The sequence below is a fragment of the Lepidochelys olivacea genome (genome assembly GCF_965140295.1).
Source record: "Lepidochelys olivacea isolate rLepOli2 genome assembly, chromosome: 1".
Lineage (NCBI taxonomy): Eukaryota > Metazoa > Chordata > Testudines > Cheloniidae > Lepidochelys > Lepidochelys olivacea.
Genome location: NC_140411.1, coordinates 177,660,631 through 177,677,033, shown reverse-complemented (window position 1 = coordinate 177,677,033; position 16,403 = coordinate 177,660,631). Strand labels below are relative to the sequence as shown.

The 16,403-nt window shown below is 41.3% G+C and overlaps 1 protein-coding gene and 1 long non-coding RNA gene across 2 annotated transcripts in view; one reads left to right on the top strand and one right to left on the bottom strand.

Annotated features, from left to right (window-relative positions):
* LOC311514300 overlaps positions 1-13,009 on the bottom strand; it is a 41,939-nt gene extending 28,930 nt beyond the window's left edge. Inside the window, exons 1-2 of the long non-coding RNA XR_014709867.1 lie at positions 12,917-13,009; positions 4,158-4,288 (exon numbers count right to left, since the gene is read on the bottom strand). This is a non-coding gene — a long non-coding RNA (uncharacterized lncRNA). The remainder of the gene's footprint in view (positions 1-4,157; positions 4,289-12,916) is intronic.
* LOC311514299 (uncharacterized protein) overlaps positions 1-16,403 on the top strand; it is a 393,040-nt gene that overhangs the window by 163,070 nt on the left and 213,567 nt on the right. The window lies entirely within an intron of this gene.

Here is a 16,403-nt window from a genome sequence, read left to right as displayed (position 1 = left end):
TAGGCAGTCTCATAGCCTCCATTAACTTCCAGACAAAGTGTGAGCCTCTTAAACAAATTTAGATAATTATATTCAGTAGTTAGTTAAGAGCAACTGCAGCTCTTCAGGACTTTTAATGAGAACTGAAGTTTAGGAAGCAATTTGAACAGTTTTTAGTAAAATACTTGTATGTAATGTAATCTACTCAAGCAAAAAGGTTAAAGATTAACGTTTACATACATTTTCATCTGCATTACTTAACAGATATGATTAAGATTTATTCTGTATCCATCTCGCACTTTCTGATCCCTTCAGTTTTGTTTTTAACTGTGACTGTATTTTGTTTGTGTGTGTTCAAGAGGGGCATGTAGAGACACAGGTTGCCAATAAAACATCAACATTTACCAGCAGTTACCATAAAACAGGAGATACATTCAAGCATTACAGTCAATATGGGTACAACTGCAGAATTTCGGGTATTACTGTGTGGCAGCTGTTGACTTATTAATGGCAATCCTTACATATTGGTCACGTCCTCAGCTATGGGTGAGCTCTGCAATTTGGGGTATGTGGAGAAGCTGTGTTAAGCCACTTTTGCAGTGACTCAGTTCTGGAGAGGGCTACAGTCGAAATTCGTTATCTGAACAATTTAGAACACTGAGAGTAGCTCTAAGTTGCACCAGCTGCAATGGCTCCCAGCATGCTGTTTGTTGCAGCAGCTTGCAATGGTCAGAGAAGATGTACTCTGGCCACATCATCTTCCCTCATGTATGTGCCTGACCCTACATATGTGACTGCAAGTAGTCTTGGAGTCAGGGCTGGCCCTAGGTGTTGCAATGTTCTGGGTAGAAAATGTTTTCTGCGCACACCAACCGACTGAACATGAAAACAAAGAAAGTCCCTCCGGGATTTGGTGCCCCAGGTGGCTGCCCTGATCACCCCTTCCTAGGGTTGGACCTGTATATGCTGGGTTGTTTGGTAAATTTTACTTGTGTTGGATTTTTCAAAGAGGCAGCTGTGGCAGCAGGTGACAGAGTGAGGACTAATGCCCGGAGAGAAGAGTTTTGGTGTTTAGTGACCCTCACTACCCCACAGCAGGAGACTGGGGCCAGGAGCTAAAGCCCAGCTCTTTCCAGTCCTGCTCTCTCGCACTGCTATGGAGATGGGGAGGGCTGCCTGGCTCTTAAATATAACTGGAACATAGGTTTCCACACTGCCCCTCCAACCTCACAATAGCACTTGCCCCACTGCCCCTACCATTCCCCACTAGGGTCCCTTCAGAATTCCCTCCCACCCATTTAGGATCTCCCAACCCTCTCCCAGTCCCACCATGGTCCCTGAGCTGTGCTCTCCTCCTGCATCCCACCCCACTGGGGCACCTCGCCCTGCCTTCCTGATGGTCTCATTTTGCAGGGGTGTGGATGGAGGAAGGAGGATGGAACAGAGCAGAGGGGGTGGGGTCAGGAACTCTGATCATCCAGAGTGGCCAACTCAGAGGAGAGGCTGCCAGGCGGTGGACCCCCCCCAGGTGCAAGTGGCTGGGACTGGCTTGCAGCTGCTTCCTACCCTGGGCTGGGCAGGGTCTGAACCTGAGCCCAGTGGGGCCCAGCCTGGAGCTGTTGCATCACCTGCTTCCTCCCCTGGCCTAGCCTTCGCAGTGATAGCTCTCATTCCTTTCCCTGGGCCAGGACAAGGGAAGAAAACCAAATGAATAGAAAAGACCCCTGGGGATCTGGTACCCCCAAGCCACCATGATCACCTGCCCCTAGAGCCAGTCCTGGTTGGAATAGTGCAATTTTGTTGGTTTTACACCGTGTAGGGATATCCCTATGCTAAGGGAATCTTCAGATGGTTGTTTAAGCAAGCGTATGGCTCCTTTACACCACTTCTACAATGGAAGGGAGTTGGAGTGAAGGCCAGGCTCTGGCCCTTGTGAATTCTGGTCCATGTAAAGCCTGAATACATATTGACCAAAAAAAAAAGGAGTTGCGAAAATAATTTTCACAGTGGAACTGCTGAATGCTTATCTGTATTTTTCTGTTTTCAAAACATATCAGGGTTTCATTAACTTCAAATGAAATGACCTGAGGTTATATTGGGCTCTCTGTGAATATCAAAATGGGAGCCTCACAAGACCTTTTAACACCAACCCACTTTAAGCCCTGGTGTGCACTGAAGGACTATGGGGAATTAGAGGGCCCCCTGCAATCAATAGGTCTGCACATGCCTGTGGTCAACACTACCCCTCATTAATTATGCACAATTCCAACTAACATTCAGGGAAAACCCAGACAAGTCTAAGGGAGAATTTACCCTTTTCTCAAAAGCTCTCTCATTCAAGTGGTGTTTGTAGTAGTTAGAAGAACAATTGTCGATTTTTTTGCTGACTGGTTGGCCACACAGTAAGATATACGGGCCTCTAACTGTTAAAAGGTATGGTTTAATTCTGATGGGTGAATCCAGACCAGTGAGGGGCTGCATTGCCACTTGCCCTGCAACCTGGGGTGCTTCATAATGGTTTGCTGCTGTAGCTCCCCACCTGAGCTCCTCACAAACAGCCAAACGGTATGCAGGTCACACTCTGAGCGTCTGTGTATAGCCACAGGCCTGGTCCAGCAGCTCTGACCCCAGCAGTCTGTCAGCAAACTCCGGCCACATGCTGGCTTCTTGCAGCCTCGGTTATTACTTGCAGGGTGACTCCAACGCACTTCCAGTTCCAGATTCTCCTCCCCATCCACCTCCCCCCAAATATGTTTTGCACTGTCCAGCCCTCTCCTGGACAATCTAGCTCTATATCCTTTGCGCCTCTAAGGGGATCAATTTACTAATAGTCTGCTCATTTAAATAGATTTCAGAGTGGTAGCCGTGCTAGTCTGTATCAGCAAAAAGAATGAGGAGTACTTGTGGCACCTTAGAGACTAACCAATTTATTTGAGCATAAGTTTTCGTGGGCTAAAACCCACTTCATTGGATTAGCCCACAAAAGCTTATGCTCAAATAAATTGGTTAGTCCCTAAGGTACCACAAGTACTCCTCGTTCATTTAGATAGTTACCCAAACAATTCAGAACACTGGATTAGTTTTAATTAAAGAATAAAACAAGTTAATTTAACTACAAAGAGAGAGATTTTAAGTGAATACAAGTAATGAGACATAAAAGTCAGAAATGGTTACAGGAAAAAATAAGGATAAAACACTTTCTAAACTTAACAAACTAGATTTGATTCAAGGTGAAGTACTTAGCACAGTTCCCAGTATCACTGCTGACCAAATTTCAGGTCAGGATCTGCTCCCAAAGTCCATAGACTGTTTCCTTTGCCATCTTCAGTGGAAAATAGAGTGAAGGATAGGAAAAGATTACTTGGGGTGCCTTTGACCCTCACTTTCATATTTCAGTCACCCTTTGAAATGCATTTTCCTGAGAGTGATCTCCTAAGATAAATTTCTTTCCAGCTGAGAGCAAAGAGACATGGAGTCTGGTGGGGGAAAGGTTTTTTTTTTCCTGTTTGCTAAGACGCACACCTATTTGTTCCTGCCCCCCTTCCTTGCCAAAGAATGGCCACTTGATAGGTGATGGTGTATGAGCTTTGACGACACCTGGCTAGTTCATCAACTTGTCCTTTGTCTTTGAAAAATAGGTTTACCCATTCCCTGGTCTTGTCTGGTAAACACACTTCAGTCATGATTTTAGCTTATGTTCATAACTTTACATATAATATAATTATGTACATTTTACTATAACATTATTGACCAGTAAGCTTAGTGTTCAAATGATATCTTACAAGGCATATTTTGCATAAAGATTATAACAGTAGTTTGTAGGGTACAAATACATTGGTGCATTCTATCACAATACTGTAGCACAGTTGTAGCACAATACTCATAGCACATGCAATGAGACATGTCCAATGATCCACAGAATTAAGCAGGCTGAGAACTAACTACTTTATAAAACAGTCCTCAGGATGACATAGTTGGAGAACCACTGCTATAGCTCATTAAAAAACAAAAACTAGAGCTGTGTGAAATGTTTGCAATGACGCCTCAAATCATGAAAAATGTACCTCATTTCTCATTCCATTTTAAACTTAAAAGTGCAGACTAGGTTCATCAAAAAGTTTGCCAAAGTTCATAATCCTTATAAGTAAACCTGTTAGGTGTAAGAGCAGGAATCTTACCTGTTCATTGAAATCCTGTGAGGTTTGTGGATTCTCTTTGAGATGGAGTTTGTTTGAACCATCAGAACCATTGCGTGCTTGTTTATTTGTATTAATGTCGTACCTAGGAATTATAGTTGTGGACCTGGACCCTATTGTGAGTGATGTACAAAAACAGAACAAAAAGACAATTTTACTTGGTGGCTTATGGGTTTTAGTTGCTTTTTTCCTTCAGCATCTACAAATGTCTTCATCTACTAATTTGTTGGGGATCCTATCCCTATGGTAGTAGTCACTATGGCTATAATGCATATCTCTTGCATGGAGAATGTTGAACTTTTTTACGACTTCATGGACCAGCCAGAAGGACAGTACAATACAAACCCTATCTAGCTCCTGCTGAAGTCAAAGGAAAGACTCCCAGTGAGTTTAGTGAGAGTTGTATTTGGGCCTTTTATGAATTGTGCAGCTGTCAGTCTTACCACCCAAAACCAAATATCTAAATAATGAAATGTAATGTTTTAACACTGGCTATATTCTGATTGGACACTATCTCCTATGTGTACAGGAGGGATGGGTTTGCTTATTTTTCATCTATAATGTTTATGAACTGAAGATATTAAGGATACAATCACTATTCACTGCCTCAGAGAGCAGCAGTTCCCTGAGGAAAGTTCAGTTTGCTTGACGTTTTTGAGTGGGGGTGTTTGGCCTATTTAATACCACATAAGTACATGATCAGTCCAGAAAACTGGTTGCTATTACCGTAATTTTTTTTTAAATAAATGAACCAGGAGTATACATCATTTAAAATAGGCAGCATTTTGAAAGTTAAGGGAAATATATTTTAACCCTTATAATAAATTTATTTCGGAGTAAATAAAATTGATCAGTATTGATGCTCAAAATTCAGAAGCAAACGAGTCTCATATCCAATAAAATATTTCCCCCTCTGAGTTTTACCAGAAAGGGAAATAATAAACATAATCCTATAGCATATGGTAAAAGGTATTGTTAAGTTTTCATTGAGAAATCATTATAAGAGAGAAACTGAACGATAGACTGTACTTTCAGTGAATCATGCTATTTGCTTTGATATAATAATGAAAGTTAGGTCAACTAAATTTTTTGAGCCTGTTAAGCAATGCTGTGAAGAAGGAAAACCTACCAAACAGGGTGAGCAGGATCCTATTATTAGTTTGTTTAAACAGTGATTAAAAAAGAAGCCTTTTCTGGTTTGAAAAGTCACATGTTTTATCACAGCCTAGACCTTTTGTCAAGGCTATTTTTGATTGTTGTTTGGCCAACAGAAAAAAGAAAAAAAAATCTGCTTTAATACTGAGCATGACCGTAATAATGAGGAAATAAAGCCATGCAGTCAGCCAGGCATGAAGAATTATTTATTGAAGTTAAGAGGCCAACTGTTTCATCAGTTGGATTTTAATAATTCCTGGCAGAGGTGTTTGTACTTATACAGCAACTGTTTCAATATCTAATTGAGTTTCAAGCTGTAATATGAAAATCTGGCTGAAAACATGAAGAGAACATTTCCCATGATGCAGTGTGTTTAAGCATTTCTTTATATATCAATCTAAGACTGAAAGGTTTATAATATTTTTAGTGTCATACCCTTCTATTTGTGGAATAGCTAACCTGTGTATCCAAGTAATTTTATTTTTGTTACTCTTGTCCTGGCTCCCTTTTGGTTGCTTCATTTTGTTCATCATTTATTACATCTTATCTTAGTTTGGACAGTTAGCTCTTTAGGGCAGGGACTTCCATTTGCTATGTGCTTAAAACTGCCTAGCACAATCAGGTCCCAATCCTGCAATACAAACAGTAAATAATATTCCAAAGCTTCTTTACAGTGAGTGCTGTAAAAATATATGTTCTCTAATAATGAGACATTACCATTGTATGGTAAGTTGTATAAGATCTTTTTTGGAATTGGTAGTTTTTAAAAAAATGCATTTTCTTAACATACCAACTGAAATGGATACAATATATGAACATATAACTTTCTTGCTTTTACATATGCAGTTTTGCTCTTCATTTTACTGCTACTTGCAATCAATTGCTAGGTGAAGCTAGAGCTTTTCAAGAGAAGTCTGGGATTATGTCAGCCTTTGCTTTTAGCACAGTGATGAGGTTATCAATAATGCATTGGAGATCTCAGGATCTTTGAATGTAGGGAAATCACAGCTGATCAGGGTTTATAGTAGAATTTGCAGATTTGAGCCAAGAGGTCACCCAATTGCTTGTCAGGTACACACTCTCTTGGGGATGGGCGGAGTAATATTTGAAACATTGCCATTGAATACGTTATTTAGAAATTCCTATGTTTCTGCAACATAGCTCTTAAAAGCAGCATATTTAATGCTGTTTGCACTGGCCTTTTGATGTGTTGACCTCTCCCAGTGTTGTTTTAGTGTTTTCCTTAAAAGTTTACTCATATACTAACAGCTTGCTTGACAGCAGTATGCAAGTGCCATACTTGTGCTTTCTGGTCACGGTGATAGCTGGGAGTAATAGTGAGGGAGAATATCTTTGTGTGGAAATGCAAAGCTGTCTCTTGTTACATTTTATTGATCTCATTTTGGTGTCATTCAATTAAGACAGAAATGTGATGGATAGTCTCTGCATAGATTCCTACTTTGCTCACCAACCACTCCAGATAAAGCTTTTTTTTTTCAGGGCAAGCCAGAGGAACAAATCCAAGATGCTATGTGATTTGAATTACAGTTCAGTTATTTTTTTTTAATTCTAAAGATATCCTGAAAAGCAATATCTGCAAAATGCGCATCCTGCATTGTCTTACCAATACCCAACATCAGTAAAGTATCGTCACTTGGTTATTGGAGTCAGATTGCCATATGATAAAAACTTCTTCCTGTAACCTGAATTTAGTAAATAGAAATAAATAAACTGCCCCACTCGTGAAAGACGCTACCTGCCCAACACTCCAAACAACGACCTGTTTTTGTGTAAGCTATATCTTTTTGATAAGACATCTGAGGAAAATGTACTGATCTGAAATATACAGAGTAACTGAATAGTCTCTATCTGTAGTTTAATTTAAATGCAGGCGAAAAACTGTTTGAGCAATTTTAAAAATGGAATTAAAAACAGTGGACCAGATACTCAGGTGAAGTGAACTGGCCTAGCTACATGGATTTACACCAACTGAGGATCTGCCCCAGTATTTAGATTGCTGTTTAGTGTTCTAATGTATCATTATAAAGTCTATACAGTGGAACCTCAGAGTTAAAATGAAAACCAGAGATACGAATTGACAGGTAAACCACACACCTCATTTGGAACTGGAAGTATGCAATCAGGTAGCGGCAGAGATTTTAAAAAAGCAAATACAGGTCAGAACTGTGTAAAACATAATCTACTAAAAAAAAAGGGAATTTAAAAAAAAAGATTTGACAAGGTAAGGAAAGTGTGTGCGTGTTTCATTTGAATTAAGATGATTAAAAGCAGCATTTTTCTTCTGCATAGTAAAGTTTCAAAGTTGTATTAAGTCAATGTTCATTTGTAAACTTTTGAAAGAACAGCCATAGTATTTTGTTCAGAGTTAAGAATATTCCCGAGTGTTCGTAATCCTTGAGGTTCTACTGTATATTGCATCCGATGAAGTGAGCTGTAGCTCACGAAAGCTTATGCTCAAATAAATTTGTTAGTCTCTAAGGTGCCACAAGTCCTCCTTTTCTTTTTGCGAATACAGACTAACATGGCTGCTACTCTGAAAATCGTTACCAGTGTTTCTGTACTGATAAATCACTCTGAATTTATACCGGCTAAAATATTAAAGGAAGGAAATACAGTGTAACCCATCAATTGACAATTTCCAGAAGTATCTTCTGCCATTGGGCCTGATTCTTTAGTCTTTATTCAGGTGAAATTCCCATTGACGTCAATGTTTAAACTCATTGTGATTGAAAAAGTGCAAAGTAATTGTGAGATTCTAAAATAGGTTTTAATACATTAATTGACAAGTTAATATTAAGGGGCTGACTCAGAGATTTTCCTGAGTCAAGCATGGCTTTGTGTCGGGGCTGTGGTCAAAGGTTGCATTTCCATTATAGAGCTAAGTAATTTCAGATTATGGAAGGTACACTCTCTACTGTAATTGTTTACAAACCTGCAGCCTATAGCTCCTTGTGTTTTCCAGAGTTCAAGAAAGTCATTATGTTATAGGCGTTAAGATTGCATCATGGTTTTCCCTTTGTTTATATGAAATATATAGTGCACTATACTTAAACAACATACTACATATGATATATAACAGAATAAGAGTGAAAGTGTCCTGGTATTTCTAGGCAGTTAGAAATAAATTACAGCATATTAAATCCTTTTAACAACATTATCGGTGGTGGTTCTTTGATACACCTTACTGTAAATTTTTACACAAAAAGCTTCACTAAGATGAATTTAAGGCTCAAAGTTTAAGGAAAAACAACAAAAACAAATATTAGAAAACCAAAAAACTCAAAGCAAATATTTCACTTCTCAAACAGGGCACCCAAAATACCTTAACTCTCCCACCGTAGAGATGCCAGGTTGTCATCTTCACTTCTTTGCATGTTGAGTATCAAAATTGGTTCATATATATATGTGAGGTTTATTCATGGAGGCATGCTTGCTTTGGGTGTAATGACATTTGGTTAATTAACTGCCACATGGAATCACAGGTCTCAGTCCTTGCCATCTTGGAGAATTGAGTCTTTGATGATGATCAGAAGATTACCTTTGCTATGCTACTCCTTTAATGCAAAATTAGTAAAATTATTTATTTGCATTGATCATGACCAGACAGCAGCCATAAAGCTGCCCTACTGCTGTACAATTAAAATTAAGGCATTCTAGGTTCTTGGTCACTAGTAAAATAAAACCTTAGCTATTGATGTATAAGGTTCAATGTTTTTCTGGGTTGGTTTATTTATTTGTACAGGGAATTTGCTAAGTGGGGCAGAGTTAAGGTAGCTGGAGTGCCTTGTTTGAGAAGTGCCAACTTAACTCTATTTCCTGAATTTCTAAATTTTGGGGGGGTTGTAGTTACTTTTTAACACTAATGATTCTTAATGATAACGTGCAAAAACACTGATACTTCAACCTACTGACATGTTTTGTATAAGGGTTTCCTTTTGGGAGAGTGAGTGATAGACTTGGAAAGAATTTGGGGGACACACAAATGCTGTATTTAAAAGAAAGAGTCATAGCCTTGGTTTATTTTGTAGAAGGGAGTACTCTTACTAGTTAATTGCAGGCACTGTAATATTTTTTTCACTACGTGCCTATTTTGAAGAGTCAGACCACTAATATCAATGTCACATTTACCAATACTAGGCTCAAATTTTTGCATTAAGCTTGACAAGTAAATCACATGACAATGAAAATAGTGGAAGTACTGTGTATCCCCACCCACCCAGCTTGCAAAACCCAACCTCTCCACTGATATCAGCATGCCCTGTTCCACTTTTCTTTAATATCCTCAAGGATTGGGCTTGGCAGTTTTCATCCCCTTAACCTCCTTCCTTCCAATCTCTTGGTGGTGGTGGAGGGGTCGGCAAAAGTCCACTACCCATGTTCCCACTAGACCTTCAGGGAAATGGTTTTCTACTATGGATCACTACCCCATCCTCTCACAGAGCCTTCTGAAAGGGCAATGGTCTTCCCACACCTTCATCCAGGCAGAAGGGATATGTATAGTCTCCTTGCAGCAGCCATTACTGAACTACAAGGCTCAGAAGCACTTGAATGGTCATCTCCACCAACACTCTAGATGTTTCTGTGGATAAGGACAGGGTGGCCCTTACTTTGCTTCAGTCCCCTCATCTGAAAGTACATTTGAGGAGGTATCCTGCCAAAGAGTTTAGAGGGAAGAGAGGAAGTCCATTGTACTTTATTATTTGTATTAATATGGTGCCTAGGAGCCTTCATCATGGACCAGGACCCCATTGTGCTAGGCACTGTACAAACAAAATGATGGTTCCCTGCCCTAAAGGGCTTACAGTCTAAGTACAACCTCTGGAAGTCATCAGAGATGATTGAGGGCAGTAGTTGCCTTTGGGAGGAGAGAGAGGTCCTGAGGTGAAATGGAGCCATCTGGGCTTGTGGGGGTGGGGGGAAGAAAGGGATATGGAGCCTGGCTAGAGTTAGAGAAGGGCCTGGGCAGGGATGAGCAGGGAGGAAGTGCATGGTACACAGTGTTGCCCACTCTCATGATTGAATTGCAAGTCTCATATCTGAAGTTTTACTTAATGCCCTAGCTCCCGGGGACAGTGATAACATGGGAATTTCTGCTTTCGTTTAGATAAAAAACAAATTTCAAGCCCTTGTGTTGGTGAAAAAAAGCTTGAAAGGGAGACCTGAGTGCGCTGTAAAGGCTCAAAAACCAGGAGGAAAAATTGTTTTTAAAATCTCAGTACTTTTAAGCCAATCTAAGTTATTTCTGGGGCCTGACTCATGATTTTTGAATGTTTTGGTTGGCAGTACTGAGTATACTCTGGTTCCCGGCTCTACAGAAAAGAAGTGTAACACCCCCATCCCAATGTCAGCTTCACAGCCACAGAGAGAGTGATCTGGATCTGAGTCCCAGAGTCTGATCCCCTACCCCACATTTTTCTTAGGTGGGAGGGCTAATTTTGGTATCTCCTATTTCCAGTCTAATTTTGATTGTACTTGCATAAGATCATTAGCTGAAAATGATCAATGGTAGACTTTTAAACTGTCATCAGGAAGGTTTAGCATTAAGACTCCTTTGAGATGAATGGGAACAATTCACACCTTTAATAGGGTTGTTTCAGACAACTGTTGGGCTACATGCTTAGAAAAACATTCTTCTCACTTGTAGCTTTCCCCAGTCTAGGAACTAAACCCTGTCCCAAACCATGGTGTGTGGATGTGGGTGGGAAGAATGGGGGCCAGGAGCCTGGCTGCATAATGTAGCACTGAGGAGAGTCTGGGCAGTGCTGCTTTTTGTAGACAGCTGGTTAGGTAGTCTTCTGGGCTGTCTAAATTACACCAGGGACTGCTCTGGCTCCTGGAATTGCTCAGAATCCAGAGGGTGCAAAGATGGCGTAAAGCCACCTTAGACGCCCTACCCACCTGGGCTCTGGTTCTTAGAGGTGTAGCCCAGAATCTCACCCTATTTGTAAAAGCCTGCATGGAACTTGGAGGAAGGAGCACAAGTTGCAGGAGGGAAGAGTTTGGAGCCAAATGAAGCCAGTTCACAATGGGGCTAGAAAGCTAGCTGCAGTTGCAGCATCACAGTAAATAATTATCTTAATAAACTACATGTTCCTACCCAACTTTGAGCATGCGGTACGTGAAACACTATTGGGATTTTTAAATGAAAGTTTAGGTGACAGAGCAAACTTTTGTACAAAAGCCTAGATTGTGAAGACAAAAGAAAGCATAGTGTCCTACCTATATGGAGGAGGATGTAAGTCCTTTGTCATTTGATTGTCATTTACCTACTGAGTTTTTTCCCAGATACGGTGCTAACTTTGTCAACATTCCCACAAAACAAGCTGAGTCTCAAAGGGAGTGTTCTATGACAAAATAATACAATATACCTACTCACGTGGACGGGATAGAAAAATGCTTTCCTACTTTTATGTTCTGCATGGTCATAGTTTCCTGTTTTTTGTTACACTACACAATAGAAATTTCCCTCACTCCCTATCCCAAGCTTCCCCTTCTCTGCTTAATATTACATGTACAATGTAGTGTTTTTTTCTATTATTTCTTCCACTGAAATACCTTGGAGGCCTTAAACACCAAAATGGTAACATTTATGTTTTTTAAAAGCAGAATATATTTACACAGCTGTAGTGATTTCAAGGGCCTTACCATGACAAAGTAGAAAACATACAGGCCTAATGGAAATACAGGTTGGGTCAAGGGATTATAATGGGTGACACTCAGGTTTCTAATGGTGGATTCTGGTACAGCAATAGACCACAACAGCTGTGCATTAGCTGGTGCATTGTGAAGCAAAAAAAAAAAGGTCAAGTCTCATCACCCACATGATGATAGGGCTGTCAACTTTCTATTGACACAAAACCGAACATCCTTGCCCCTCCCCTTCCATAAGGCCATGCCCCCTTCCTGCCCCTTCCCCTAGACCCTGACCCCCACTCACTACATTTCCTCTCCCTTGGTGGCTCTCTCTCCACCCTCACTCACTTTCACTGGGTTGGGGCAGATGGTTGGGGTGTGGTAGAGGGTGAGGGCTCTAAATGGGGCTCTGGGCTGGGCCAGAAATGTGGGGTTCAGGGTGTGGGAGGGGGATCTGGGCTGGGGCAGGGAGTTGGGGTTCAGGAGAGGGTGAGGGCTCTGGGCTGGGGGTGCTGGCTCTGGGGTGGGGCCAAGGAGGAGGGGTTTGGAGTGCAGGAGGGGGCTCCAGTCTGGGAGGTGGGGCCAAGGGATTCAGAATGTGGGAGGGGGCTGTGGGTTGAGGCAGGGGGTTGGGGTGCAGGAGGGGGTGAGGACTCTGTGATGGAGCTGGGAATGAGGGGTTCAGAGTGTGTGAGGGGGCTCTAGGTTGGGGCAGGGAGTTGAGGTGCTGGGGGTGTGGGCTCTGGGCTGGAGGTACAGGCTCTGGGATGCAGAAGGGGGCTCCAGGTTTGGGGGGGCACAGGGCTGGGCATTGGGTGCAGAAGGAGATGTGGGCTCTGGAATGGGGCCAGGGAGAGGGGTTTGAGGTGCAGGGCGGGGCTCCAGGTTTGCAGGGGATTAGGGCTGGGCTCGGGGTTGGGACATGGGCTCACCTTGGGCAGCTCCTGGGCAGTGGCGCAGCAGGGCTAAGGCAAGCTGCCTGCCCATCCTGGGGCACTGCGCTGTGATCCGGAAGTGGCCACCAGGTCTGGCTTTTAGGCGGGGCGGAGGGCGGGAGGCTCCATGGTGCACGTTGGTCTCGCCCGTAGACACTGCTCCGCCCAGCTCCCGTTGGCGGGGAACCGGCCAATGGGAGTGCAGAGCCGATGCTCAGGGTGGGCGCAGCACGCGGAGCCCCATGCCCCCCTGCCTAGGAGCCACACCTGCTGGCTGCTTCTGGGGTACAGCACGGTGCCCCAGGACAGGTAGGGACTAGCCTGCCTTGGCTCTGCAGCACCCCCGACCAGACTTTTAATGGCCCAGTCAGCGGTGCTGACCGGAGCCACCAGGGTTCCTTCTCAACGGGGCATTCTGGTCGAAAACCGGACACCTGGTCACCCTATCTGATGAGTGCACCTGTAACACATCTGTGCTACGAGTGATCTGGATAAACTGGAAGAGAAGTGGTATCTTTCTGTCTCTCTTGCAGTGACAAGGTGGAATAAGTATATCCTGTTTAATCAGCTATCTAGAAACAGGCTTGTGTAATGGAGTAGGGGTTTGCTAAGAGGATAGATTAAAAAAAAATTAAATATGCGCCTTTGATACTTGTATCTAATCAGTCACTTTTAGTTATCTATTGTCTAACTGGATTGGCAAATTTTGAGTCAGGGACGTGTTCTAATAATGTGCGTACATAGTATCTAGCACCGTGGCTCCCCAGTCTTGCTTACAGTAATAGCAATACAGTAAAACAGGGGAGTTAGGGCTAGAACTCTGGCTTTTGCCTCTGAAAACAGAAGCCTTTGTCATTGGAACTAAAAGAGAACTTTTTGCTGATAGGAGTGGCAAGTGCCCTTTCCTGTATGTGTGGTAGATATCACTTCTTAGACGCACTTTATAAAGTGAGTATATTAATCTGTAGTAGCCTACTAGTACATGCCATGACATAGCTTGTTGAAGAACAGCTCAACAATGTTACTTTTCATTTTATAAAAGGAAAATCAGTTTTAACCAAAAAAATTCAAGTATTGATAATATAAAGTATTTTGCTACTTTGAAAAATAGTTCCCTATAAGATAAGAGGAAGGAAAATATTTATCTGAGCACCTATCCCCTATTTTAAATATATTTATCATCTTATTATTTCTTCAGGCATTTAGGATAGGATTTTCAAAAGTACCTAAGCAACTAGCTTGTGTCTCTTCATTACTCTTTTCTCAATGGTGCCTTGAATATCATTTCCCTTCCACACCATGGTGTTTTCCCTGAACTCCTTGAAAGGCAATCAGAATATGATTTGGACACTGAAACACATTTTAAACTCCTACTTGAACTGAATTTGAACAAATTAATTGTAGAGGTTTGGGTAAATATTTTTCTCTGTTAATTTATACACCTTTCAGATGATCATGCAATTCTAGATTCCAGAAAAAAAACAAAAACCCACCATAAAAGTGTCTATTTGCATGATATTTTCATCTCAGCCTCCCATGGGGAAGGGCTAGAACTCTTTGTAAATTTGCTGTCATTAGCTTTCCATCTCAGTTTTCTTTTCTGTTTGTACATTTTAGAGACTGACACAGTGGAGACTTTTTTTTTCTCTAAGTGACATGGGTGGTTGGGCCTATTGTGCTTTTTAGAACAGAAATACTTCAGTAGCCTGAAAATGAGCTAAACAGTCTGTGCATTAGAAATTGGGGGATGGGGCAGAGGAGGCCGGGGAGGAGAATAAAAAATAAATAAAGAGCAGAGCAATAAGCACTTAAAGTTGTCCTGCAAAAGGGGGAAGGAGGGGACTGGCTTTGTGCCCTTTCATATACAGTATTTAGAACATTTGAGCTGTTTTTAAACCTTAAAACTATCAAGAGTATCAAATCTTGTTATACCTGTTTTTGTGGGAAGCCCAAAATACTGGAACTGGGTGTTGAATCTTTCCAAAGATGGAGCTTTCCAAAAACCTAAAGAAGTTTTTCTCTGAACTATTTATCATGAGTTTAGATTAAATAGTTGTTAGGAAAAATGATAGATCAGAATTTTAAATGGTCTGACTTAAAAATCCCTCCCCCTCTAAATTATTCAAGTCTCCAACTATTGTGAGGTTATATACCCACAACATTTTCCAGGCCTTTACGGAGCCCTCTGGCCAAATCCAGGTTATACAGGACCCAACATTACTAACGTAAAAAAACAAAAATATAACCCTTTGGTTTTGAAAATCAAACTTCTTGGGCCGTTTCTGCATCATAAGGAATAAAAACAAAACACAACAAACAAAAACAGTTGAGTGTGGGTACGTTATTGGATAATTGCATTTTCCTTATATATCCCCAGTACTCTGTAATTAGGTTTCAGAGGAGCAGCCGTGTTAGTCTGTATCCGCAAAAAGAAAAGGCGGACTTGTGGCACCTTAGAGACTAACCAATTTATTTGAGCATGAGCTTTCGTGAGCTAATTACGGTTACACATCTTACAGTTACAGAGGAAAGTGGTATTGGTCTGTCTGTATTTTTTAAAATACCGTTGTATGTTAATACCTACATTGGGTGAACATTCATTGTGAGTCTCCATGTTAGAGTGAAAGCGTAAACGTTGCCCCATCTTCATGGCACTTCAGCCAGCAAGCTATTGGTACAGCGTTATATTTGTCTTCTGATCTTTCAGTTTTATTATCGGTGATTTCCTCCATCAGTAGGAAACAGCCCAGACTCTCATAGACAAGGCTCCAAATCAGGAGGATTCATTTATGTTTGTGTTTTACTTTCACCCCCGATTCAGTATTTAACCCATCTACTATCATCTTCAACAAAATGTCCGATTTAATGGAGAATAAGAACCATGCATGCTAAAGGTTGGTGAACTAGGCCTTGGTGAGTGTGTTCAGGTAAAAGTCAAGCAAAATAAAGCTTAGTACATCCTCTCGAAAAGCATCAATAAATAGAAGTAGAATGGGCCAAAGTAGTAGCCATACTAGTGATCAGACTTAATAGTAGTTGTATTAAAAGGTTTTAAAATAAAGGCAGGTGTACCACTACCCTCAATTTCTAGCAGCAACAAAAAACAGATTAATCCAGACTACCTCCCTTCACCATGTTATCCACCTCCAGTTTGAAAATGTACGTGTGTGGGGCATGAGAGTAACACTCTCCACACCCAGTTTTGGTGGGTGAGATTAAAGAATCAAGTGCAGATAGCACATAGATGGAAGAAGAAGCACATCTTGAAAAGGTTCTAGTAGTGCCATTATCAGTGACAGCAGTCCTGGTACACATGGTAATGCTGATGTTACCTATTTCTTACATAACATTTAGAAATGGAAGTGAATGGAAAACTGATTGGCTCGTGAAATATAATACAAAAGGTTGAGAGTAGTAATAATAAGTTGAACAATGAATGATAGTGCAGGTCTGAATCACCCAAGAAGACAGATTTTTTTTTTTT